Source organism: Protopterus annectens, chromosome 8.part0 (assembly GCF_019279795.1).
Source record: "Protopterus annectens isolate FY-2018-M chromosome 8.part0, PAN1.0, whole genome shotgun sequence".
NCBI classification, from domain to species: Eukaryota; Metazoa; Chordata; order Ceratodontiformes; family Protopteridae; genus Protopterus; species Protopterus annectens.
Genome location: NC_056741.1, coordinates 408,266,500 through 408,278,664, shown reverse-complemented (window position 1 = coordinate 408,278,664; position 12,165 = coordinate 408,266,500). Strand labels below are relative to the sequence as shown.

The 12,165-nt window shown below is 41.9% G+C and overlaps 1 protein-coding gene across 2 annotated transcripts in view; it reads right to left on the bottom strand.

Moving 5' to 3' along the window:
- Positions 1–12,165, bottom strand: part of RPS27 (ribosomal protein S27) — a 105,160-nt gene that overhangs the window by 72,738 nt on the left and 20,257 nt on the right. The gene's annotated exons all lie outside the window — the stretch shown is intronic.

The window sequence follows — 12,165 nt, the reverse complement described above, 5'->3', positions numbered from 1 at the left end:
TGAACTGCCTAGACATAAGGCTTTGGCGAGTCTAATTATGATGGCTGCCGAAAAAGCAAGTACCAGAAAATGAAAATATCAACAAACTTTACTGTCAGTAGGGAATTGGGATCTTCAGAAAAGCATAGAAGCAAATTACATAGGAAAAAATGGGAAGTCTGGGATCAATACATGCAGAGAAGGAACGAAGTTGAGAAGGCAGGAAATGAAAGAGCTATGTAACAGTTGACTGAATGACTGGATACATTATGAGTGATGTATAAAGTTTGCCAGTACAGTTGTTTCGGCATGGGCTGCAATACAAGTTTACAACTGAGATTGTATCAGTATGGCTTATTTTCATTTATATAAATATAACGCTGTCCATGTTATGTGTGAGATAAGCTAATAAAGATGTTTGTAAAAAAAATAAATAAATAAATGCAATGTGACACGACTTTGATACTTCAATACTCCCCACACCTGCAAGTGTTCCACTTGTTCCTTTTGTTCTAGAATGGCACTAGTAGACATTCTCCAATCATCTGTGATATTCCTCTCTCTCCATATGGCTACAAGTATCCTCATCCATCATCTTGAACATGTGTGCTGTGACCTCATCTCAGCCTCCCGCTTTCCCAGACTTCATTTTTCCTTCATACCAATCTTACTTCTTCCATGGTGGGCTCCTCCTCTTTCGTCAAAGGCTGCATCAGTGGCAGTACAGCTTCTATGAGGTTTTATCTCCTAAATTACTAGTTGCTCCTTTCATCTGCTGTTGACGTCCTGTGAACAAGTGAGAAGGTTGTTGGCAACTTGTCATAAGGAAGGGCTGCATTTTCTTTAGCTGCGTCTTGTACCAGATAAAGTGCGTTTCACCTACTGAGCTGCGTTTCAAAAATTGGTACAGTCTCTGACGCCTCCTTGTTCCTTTCTACTGCAACTGCTCTCAGTCTTAATAAACCAGTACTCCTTCCAAGCCTGTTCTCTCCCACTTTTTTTTGGTCATTCCACCACCAACTTTCCTTTTGCACCTTCTTTCCATACTGGCTTGGCCTCCGATCCATACTACAATCCTTACACACACATAGTTTTGAGGTGTTGGCATTCTTCAACTCCACCCATTTGCTCTTCTTCATGAGGTGCTAGAGCCCAGAGTGCTTTTCCTTGAACTCTTATGCTCTCTCTCCAGTCATCTTTCTGGCCTTCAGCCCAGTCTCTGACTCTGGAGCCTTTTCTGTTCACCGCCGGTAGACTATTGTGGCAACCAGTGTTTTTACATTAGAGCGAATAACTGTGGAATCACTAATCATACTATTTTCCTATGAAGAAAAGTCTGCCAGAGTTGACTGTATTCCACTCTTGTATACAACAGTCTCTACCAGGTTTTGCTCTCCACAATAAGCTGCTATTGTCTGTGCTGAACTGCCAGAGTCTGCTTGCTCTTCATTCTTGTATAAAGACATCCATATCTTCAATGTCATTACCCTCCCACCTACTCATTAGGATTAGTACTCCCTCTGAACTAGCTTGCCTACCCTTTTAAGTCAAATCACTCAATAGCATTGTACATCAGAGAGAGGCTACCAACCAACTCCCAGCACCTGATATCCTGTATTGTAGGTGTGCCCCCTACTCCCCCCCCCCCCGAACATAAAGCTCCTCCTCAACCTTACAGATTTGGAGAGAGATGTAAATACCTAGTGAACTCAGAGGCACCCCCCCCCCCCACCTTACAGCATGCAGTAATCACAACCCTGCCCATACAAATGCCAACACCCTCAGACAATACAAAAATATCTTACACTGATACCATTTAAACATACTTAACTAAACTAAGAGCTCCAGGCAACTGACATCAGCGAAGGTCCAAAGACTCTCACATCAAGTCACAGATAACCACTCACCATGTCTAGTACTCAAAGCAGCTTAAGGGAATGATGTAGTTGGACATACAAATTCAACACACATCAGGCTAGACAAAGGCAAGGTTACAGTCAGCTGCCTCTCAGAAACCAGGACTGCCAACTTAAAGGTCACTCAAGACCCTATCCACCAGTTAAGTATGACTATAGTACAACAGCGGTCCAAGTGAGTAAATGACTTTGCTCGCAAAACCCTTATGGATGTGCTGGAACTTGCTAGAGAAATATCAGCTAAGGGTATGACCCTGGTTTTGAATAGAATCCTCCCTTCACTGAAAACTATACCTGAATAGGGAAAAGGTAATGGGTTTCAATAACTGGCGTCATTCCAGGGGGGGTCTAATATGAAACGCCTGAGAGGGAACTGTCAGTCAAACTTGCTTTACAAAGGATAGCCTGCAACTGGTTTCCTCATGCTGGCTAAAAGCCTTTGCCTAAAACAACAAAGGCACAGTGGTGATAGCAGGGTTCAAACGAACATCCCAACTTACACACATCTAACCTCATTCCAGACATCAAGCCAGCTCTTCCCCCCATGCCAGCAGGTCTTAAGTACCTGACCTAGATGCACTTAACATATCCATGTATGTGCAGTTAACTGAGACAGTTCAAATTAAAGAAAACATCTTCAGCATGTAGGTTGAGCCTACCATGCGCTTTGACTCACTAGCAAGTGCAGCAGGGTCCATGTTGGGCAGTAACCAAATTCTATGTAGACTGATTAACACAGTGGGAAGTCTGGTTCTCAAGCACCAATGCACTGCACAAACATGTACATAAATGCATGGAACTAGCCATACCCAACAAAACCAAGACGGTCTCCTCCAAAAAAAGGAAGCCAATCTGGTGGTCCCCTGCCATTAATAAACTCAACAACAGAAGGAAGAAACTGTTGCAGAAAAAGGTGAACTCCCAAGGCTAGAAAACTCCCGTATTAGCCTCAACAAAAAGTTGAGATCCCTCATCAAATCAGCTATGAAGGCAGAATTGCAGCATACACTAAAACAATCACAAAGCCTTTTATAGTTTTATCATCAAGAACCTCCACGGCAATACCCAGATTTGCTCCGAGTTACTGCACAATGGTACCGCCTACTCTGAGCAGACAGATATTGCCAACATACCGGCCAACAGATTCAGTGCCAACTTTATCCCCACCCCCAAAGGACCAATCACAATACCAGTAGATTGCCAGGCACCCAATTTTACTGCTGCACAGGCTAAAACAGCACTGTCCAAGGCCAAGAATACAGCTTCCATGGGACCAGATAATATCCTCGGCTATGTTTCACATGAACTACAAAGCTAACTAGCACCACATCTGTGTGCCCTGTTCAGTCACAGCCTCACCTCAGGCTTTGCCCTACCAAATGGTGCACTGCTACAGTCATCCCTCTCCACAAAGCGGGAGCAACTACACACCCTGGGAATTAATCGCCCCCATTAGTCTGACAAGTCTGATATGTAAAGCTATACTAGCTCATGCTAAACTTACACCAATTAATTTCTTAGTCTCAGTCTGTCTCTATAGTCAGTTATAATGCTTATCTAGTGTCAGTTTTGGTTTCTGTATTGAAAGCTGTATTTTTTTTTTATCGAGTGTCAGACTTAGCTTTTTGTATCAAAATTTGTATTTTTATCTATTGTTAATGTTATGCTTCTGTATAGATGATCATATTGTTATATTGTTCAACTATTTGTTTTTCTGTACTAAATGGGGAGCTTTTCTCCCGGGGCCTCTGCTGTAAATGGACATGTGCCCAGTCGGACTATCCTGGTAAACAAATGTAAAATAAAATAAAAATAAATACAATCATGGACCTGATTAACAAAGACAGGAAATCTCCAAACTCTAGACCACATGCAATTTGGCTTTGTGAAAGGGAGATCATGCCTGCTCAACCTGGCTGACTTCATTTGAGTCAGTCACCAGGGCTATGGATGAAGGTAAGGCAGTGCATACAGCCTACCTCAAATCAGGCCAAGGCCGTTGATGAGTTTATCAATAATCCCCCCCCCCCCAAGTGAGGAATGGTATCAAACTAGGCATCAACCCCTACATATCACTAGGTGGGTTGCAAACTGGCTCACAGATGGAACACAGTGTGAAAGTAGTAGACTCCAAGTCAGTCTGCCGACCAGTCACGAATCGAGTCCCACAGGGATTGGTCCTGGGTCCTCTCCTGTTCAGCTTCTACTTCTCAGAAGTCCAGGCAAACACAAGGACTCTGGCTGACCAAGTTCACAGACGACTGCAAGCTGGGAGCCATTACTAACTCCCTAAGTGATGCAGACATCCTACAGAAAGGCCTCACTGAGAAAGTGGAAAGGCCACAGAAGTACATCACGAAGAGGATCCTAGGCATTAAAACACATGTCCTACATGGACAAACTCAAAAAGACTCCAGCTATTCTCATAGTCTCATATCACCTACTTAGAGGCAATCTTTGCTGGACTCACAAAGCCATGTCTGACCCAGCTCTGTTAGAAATGCTACATCTAAAGAAATCTCAATCCATCCGCACCACATGCTCCAGAGACCTCAACCTCATTACCGCAATCAACAGAACATGCTGGAAGGACTAGATTCCTCACCTAGAGACTGCCCATGCTCTGGAATAGACTTCCCATACATGTCAGGCAGAGCACCTCGCTGTCCCTCTTCAAGAGAAATCTTGGTGAGTGGATGGGCAATATAAAGTTGACCTCGGGGATCACTCCAGTGGCTCTACTTTATAGAGACACTGGGAACTAACATCGGGCGGCATGATACAGGGTACTTCTATGGACTAGACTTGTAAAGGCTCCAGGGCCATTAGCCTAGTAAACACCTATGAACCTAACCTTAGACAAGTCAAACTTGCAACTTGTACCTCGTTATCCATATCCACCCCACCCCTATGCCCCTAGATGGACATGCAAGATTCCTGGTTTTCCTAAAAAAAAAATCCAAGCGACAGCTCAAACTGAAGTGCCTATGCTTCCAACAAAGTATGCACAATTGTGTTTTCGTATTAGATAAAACTCCATGGATCCAACTGCCCCTCAAACCCACCAGGGACAGAAACACTCTCAACTTGGTTCTCTCAAACTCATCTCGTCGCAGTTTCATTCCCCTAATCTATCCCTCATGGGTAAGACCATACTACCAGAGTGCAACCTTTACTCTTAGAACCTCTGCTCCATCACCAACCAACACCACCCTCTTTAAAAAGGGCATTACTGTCGCAAGAACTTTTTTTTTTGGGGGGGGGGTCGCTACATTTAGCCCATTTAGATAAATGCATCGATCTAGCAGTCCCCATGAGAAACAAACCCATTGGGAAATTCAAAACCAAACCACCCTAGTAATCAGTTGATTTAACCAAACCGTATAACAAAAAAAGGAAGAAACTTAAGTAAACCTAAAACTTCCATCATGAGAACAGTACAAAAAAAAAAAAAAGAGAGAAAGTCACTATAAGCTCCAACAAAGCATCGCACAAGCAGAGGCTGGCATCGGAGAGAAAAATATCAAGCCCTTCTTTGGCTGCATTACAAAAGCAAGAAAGACTTGCACTCTAAACTTTTCCAAGACTGATCCTCCCATTCAAACCCAAATGACACAACCGACAAACTGGCAAGTTTGCTGTCCGTTTCTCCCCTAAAACTCATATCCCAACATCAACCATCCCAGACTCATTCCCACCCACCCCTAACATTACTAAATAACATGTCCTTAAAGTACATTCAAAGACCATAATCACTTTTTCATAGGTACTGCTAACATACCAGGTTGTCTAACAGTATCGAGCACACATTAGCAGAACCACACAACTTAAGCCTAGCTATAACAGCATGGCCCCTACTCCTTCTGCACCACTGCAGTAATACTGCTCTCAATAGAGGCTGGCAACTACAGACCTACCAGCCTTAGGTGTCTGATCTGTAAAAGCCATAAACTGCATCACACACTTCAAATCATGACATCAAAAATCTTGCTGGGTTTAACTGAATTTGTCTTCGTAAACAGATCATACCTACTAAATCTTGTCAGCTTCTTTGAAGTGGCCACTCAAGTGGTGGTCAGTAGGCATACTGTTCATGCTACCCATCTTGATCCAGTCAAGACATCTGACACTACCACCATGAATGAATTGTTAATTGATACTATACTACTACAACTACTTTACACTCACCTACTACCCAGAACTCCTGCACAATTTCTGATTGACTCCAGGAGACTTAATCTTCATTCTTGTCTTTTAAAATCCCCAAACTCATTAAAATAACAAACCCAGCTAAATCTATCTATATTATTACTATCTATGTTCCCCAGGAAACAACATCACTGGTTATCTCTAAACCTTCCCCACTCATCACTTGTGGAGCTTTTTCCCCCCGGCTACTGACTGAAAATGGATATATATCAGCAGACTAGCCGGTCAAAAAAATAAAATAAATAAATAAAATAAAATAAGCTAATGGTCTTAAATTCAGTATATATATAACAAAATGGATAGCCAAAAGTTTTTTCAAAGAAAGGGAGAAAAAAAAAAAGCAAATATTGTCCATGAAGGCAAGGACTCCAGAAATATGACAGTGGACAGCAGTGTCCCCAAGGGATCTCCGTTTGGTTCTCTCAAGAATTTATTTCCATCCATCCACAACCCATTTTTCCCCAATTTTGGGGCATGGGGTTAGGGTGTCACTTCAACAAGGATCCATCGTTGACTAAATTTGCAAAGGACTGCAAAATAAATGTAACTGCAGAGTTAGTATTTGTGATCTATTTATTATAGTGAAGATTTAACTTCCAAATGAACAGACGTTAACACCTACTGTTAAAGAGCAGAAAATAAACACAAAGAAATGCAGTACTACTCTCCTGTTGCGAAACAGCTAAATCGTGCAGCTTACAGCACTTAACACTCCATTATCAAGCAAGACAGTGACGAGAGATCTGGGTTCCCAGGTAAATTGTTATTAAAGGAAAAGGAACCAAGTACAGCCACTACGTTTCACAAAACTAATTGCCAAAAACATCTTATCCAAAATCAAGGAAGTCACTGTCCCCTTGTATTCCACCTTTGTAATACTCATTGAATGTTAATAGCCCTTTGACATTTATCTCACTAAAACAAAACTCAAAGTCACTAAGACCCCTACACAAAGAGGTCTAGTCTCAAAAATCTTAGTTACTGCAAGAGACTGGAAGCTTTGCCCCACACTGTGTCTTGCATACTCCCGAGGTAAGATCTGTACCTCACTTACTATGCTCTTTGAGATCTACTATTCTAGATATTTTTTCAAGTCAAAAAAGCACAGCCAACATTAGAACCAAAGACTGAAACTGAAACCAAAAGAAATAAAACGAAGTTATTTATTATTTAATTTTATTTATTTTACATTTGTTAACCGGGGGTGTCTGACTGAGCCGAAAAAGCCCTTTTTCAGCCAAGGCCAGGAGAGAAAAGCTCCACATAGAAAAATTACAGATACATTTAGACATACACACATACAAAAGACATGTTTTTTACAGTGGTATGCAGCACATAAACAGTTATAGTGGAGAGAACAAACAAAAATATTTTAAAAAAAAGGTACTTTGATTTGTGGTGTACAGCTGAAATTTGGAACATAGGTAGACTACATACATAGTACACAGGTACAGTACATACATTGTAGATTAGCCAGTGTTGGTGAGAATAGTTTTCAATCTTAATCAAGTACTCTAGATGTAGTATGTGTACCTTATCTGCTTTCACTAGCCTGGGGAACAATCGTGGCACTGCCAATTTTGCTTGAGATGTTGCCTGATGACATCTTTAAAGGAGGCTTTGGATGATGTGCTTTGAATGCTAGTGGGGACAGAGTTCCATTTTTTAGCCACTGAACTACTAGTGCATCTCCAAAGCTATTGTAGCTGTTGGAGACTTCTAGTAGTAGCTTGCTTGATGATCTAAAAGGCCTTTTGGCTAAGTGGTGATGTACTAGGTTTTTGAGAGCAGGACACTTATTGGGGAGGTAATAGAGGCAGAGCTGATTGCAGGTTAGGAGGTTGGGCAGTTCAAGCCAGTGGAGCTGTCTCAAAGCAGTACAGTGATTAGGTCTATATGAATAATTTGCAGCAAAGCGGGCAATTCTGTTATAGCAAGCTTCCATTTTGCTCAGTTCAGTTTTGTAGAGATTAGTCAGAACGGGAGAAGCATAAAGTAGGGTGGATAGAAGTTGGGAGCGAGCAATGGCTGATCTTGTGTTGTTGGTAAGAAATGGTTTGATAAAGTAGAGTGATCCCAGTTTGGCATGTACTTTTTTAATAGTCAAGTTGAGATGACTATCAAATTTTAGGTGGAAGTCTATGGTTACTCCCAACAGCTTAGCCTGTGCCACTGGAGCAATTGGAGTAGCATTTGTGGAGTAGATAGTAAATTGACTTATCAGTGTTTTTGTTAGAACTGGTTATAATCATAAGCACAGTGTTCTTTGGATTGAGGATAAGTTAGGCTTTGGTTAGGTAGTTTTCAACATCAGAGAATACTAGTTGAGTTGTTTGCAGGAGGGTGGGAATGTTTTGTGCAGCACAGATTAAGGTAGTGTTATCTGCATACTGAATGATAGATGCATGCTGTGTGGAGGTATGGAGGTCATTTGTGAATGGTAGTGGTCCTAAGATAGAACCCTGTGGGATTCCTATAGTTATGGGCAGCTGAGGAGAGAGCGAACTTTCCCCATTTCACAACTTGGTACATGTCAGTTAAGTAGCTTTGGAACCAGGTAAGAGTGGAATTTTATAGGAGATACTGGTTTAGTTTGTTTAACAGGATTTGGTGCAAGACTGTGTCAAATGCTTTGGACATATCCAAAAAAAGACACATGCAGGCCTTCATTTCTGAGACGGTTTACTGTGTCTGTGAAGCAGAGGAGGGCTGTAGTGGCACTATGGGCAGGTCTGAAATCATGCTGAGTAGGTGACATGATGTTGCTGTCTAGGAGATATTTTAGCATCTGGGTATGGATGAATTATTCTAGGATTTTAGCCAGGGGGAGAGTAAAGCAATGGGTCTGTAGTTAAGTTCAGTGGAGGTCCCACCTTTATGTATGGGTGTAACATAGGATATTTTCCAGAGTTTGGGCACATACAACTGATCTGTTTATGAGAGTGGAGATTGGGATAGCAATAGCATCTGCTGTGATTTTCAAACAATAGCTGGGAAGTAGGTCAGCTGCTGTTGAGGAGGCTTTTAGTTTGGAGAGCATGCTTTTGATTGAAGTGGTGGAAACTGTTTTGAGGGTAAAGCTTGTATTAGTGTTATTTGTGTTGGGGGGGGGGGGGCTAGTAAGGAAGGAACTGTCCTGTGATACTAAGGATAGAATTGAGTTCACAAAGTGGGAGTTGAATTGTGTTTCGATGGGAACTTTAGTGTCAAGGGGTGGTTGGTTTGGGGGTAGCCTTTTGGGTGGGTCTTAGTAGCTGGTTTACATTTCTCCAAAATTTAAGGGGGTTGTGCTGGTAGTTTGTAATGTGTAGTAGGATTTTTTGTCCAGCCTAATGCATTTTTTTGGACGGTTGCGCAGTTCTTGGTACTTAGTTAAGTGTTGCAGAAATGTTTTGTTGAAATATGCTACAGCCTGGTCAAGTGGGAGGGTTTTAAGAGGGTCCAGTCACAGTTAGAGAGAGTAAAGTATTGAGGACCTCAGGAGATAATCTTTTGTGTTTCTAGTGGATATATAGTTAGTGGTTCTGCATATGCTTCTTCTACTACGTATAAAGTATATTATGTTGTGGTCACTTATGGTGTCTGGGAGACAGCCTGTGTGGGGGTACAATGTGGGGCTGTTAGTTAGGACCCAGTCAAGGATGGATTATTTTTTTATCACATCTAGTTGGAATTTGGAGTTGCTGCTGGTAGCCATGGAGATTTATTAATTACTTGGTGGTTCTGATATGCAGGTAAACTAATCTAGGTTTAAATCCTTTGTGAGTATGTGTAAGAACACCAGGATAAGAAGTCATAAAGGCTAGCAGGTGTATTACTAGGTGGAATATAGATCACAATTGTGGTGGTGACCTTTTTAGGGTGAAGTTAGTTGTGAGATAAGTATGTCCCAATTACTGGGGAAGGGGTAGGAGTTTGGTATTTGACATACAGTTAAGTTGTACTTGTACAGTAAGGCAGCTCCACCCCCTTTACGAAGTGGTCTGTCTTGTCTAATGATATTGTAGCCAGTAGGGAGAACTTCTGAGTTAGCTATGCTTTTATTTAGCCAGGTTTCTGTTAAAGCAACTATGTCTGGGGAGTAGTGTGCTATTGTGGCCTGGAGTTGAGGTATTTTATTTTTGATACTTCTAATATTTACCATTAAAAGATGGTTGGTTTTGCTGCTGCTGTTGATTTGCCCTGGGATGAAGATAGTGGGGGCGTTAGGTTCTGACATTTGTGTTGGAGCAGTTTGTGTTGGACTGATGGATTTGGGCCTGGGTTAGGGTGGATATCCCCACTTATGGTGAGCCTGGTTAAAAAATGCCTAATAGGAATAAGAGTGATTGGGAGTATTTTTTGTGGAGCAAGTTGATGTGGTATAATGTGATCTGACTTGAGGAGCGGTGATTGGTGAAGGTGATGTGAGGGTGAGCTGTGGGTGTGGCTGTGATTACTATAAATGTAGAGGAAGTGGGTTGGGAGGGAATAGGGGGGCAGGGCAGTGGAGAGAGCCCGAGTGTTAGCGAGGGCGAATGGAGCAGGGCAGAGCCCACCAAGACAAGAGTAAAAAAGTACTACTTTACAAATCTGAACACTTTAAACAAATTCCTGAAGTCTAATTGCTTACCAGCAAGCAGAATGCAATTGCTGAAGAGCACTTGTGTCCTGGTGGGAGACTAGAAATTTAAAGATGGCTCCATGCTCAGCAGGATTCTAATATAGACTTAGTATTGGGGGAGGGAGATAGCCCAAGGGGTATAAACCAGGTGGAATGCAAAGAAACCAGAGAGGCAATCAGTAAAGGCCTCAGAGGGGGTAAAAGTAAGAATTCAAACCACCTGCAAAGTGAAGGAGAGAAGAGACAGCAAACTTTATTAAGGTTGGGAGTGTGTTTTTACTTTGACTTGCTGATTAATAACCAGTTTGTGCACAGATTAGAGTAGGGAGATACATTAGCAATGAAGGGGAATGTATATAGATGCAAATAAACAGGTGGGCCTCCAAGTGATACAAAACAAGGCAGAAAGCACTGAGAGGGCTGCTGATGGTTAATTTAGTCACAGGGATCTGAATTAACAGTATACTGTCCGTTTAAAAAAAAGAGATAGGCATCTCTCTCTGCCCTGGAAAAAAATTTCTTCTGTAGGTCAAGTAATTTGTGCAGTTCCTCAAACGTGGCTTGATGGCTAGGGTTGATGACCAAGGCTACCCTTAAATTTATACCTTGACTTGCAAGCCCCATCCTCCTTGAAAAGGATGCTAAAGTCAGAGGGGGGATTATTTACAGCTTTTTTTCCAAATGTCTTGTATATCCTATGAAAGAATGTACATCAATGCTTCACTCCTGTGTGGGGTTAATGCTGAGTTTACCCACAAAAGGCTTTAATTACCCAGGCTTTGCCCTGGTCAAACCACATCAACCCTGGGTAAAACCCAGCACTGCCTACAGCCAAGTTGGGGGAATCCGTGGCAAAATAATCTACCAGTTTCATGATGCAATTACAACTATTCTAGCAAAACAGAGACATACAGCATCTTATTTTCTCCAGTGTAACCAATACAGATAATGTCTTCTCTGAAGTGTCACATTTAATTCAATGCTGGTAAGTTAAAATATCCTACAACCTATTATACCCCCACTAAAATTAATGGGGGGGGTTGGCATTGTTTTTGCAGCACCCCCCTCCACTGTGTGGATGAATTTTCCCATACCCATAATTCCTACGCACTGCAAATTTAATCAATCATGTACAGAGCACTCCAACTGCCAAGTACGCTGTAACCATTCTTCTACCGTACCACTTGGGTTTATAAATTAACATCTATAACCTAGCCACACACCGAAAATCACTGAAAATCAGTTATTTTGGATTAGGACATTGCTCTAGTTTAAAAAAAAAAAAAAGGATCAACTGCACCTACTCACAATAATCGACAAACATTAGTCCCCTTTAAAATGAGCTGGTAGCATATGGAGGTATGGGAACACAACCCCCTGCAAACCCTTCTGAAGTAGGTTATAAATGTTGCCCTATTCTGCAACAGTACAATAGAGTGGCAGGCCATTTAGCCCAGG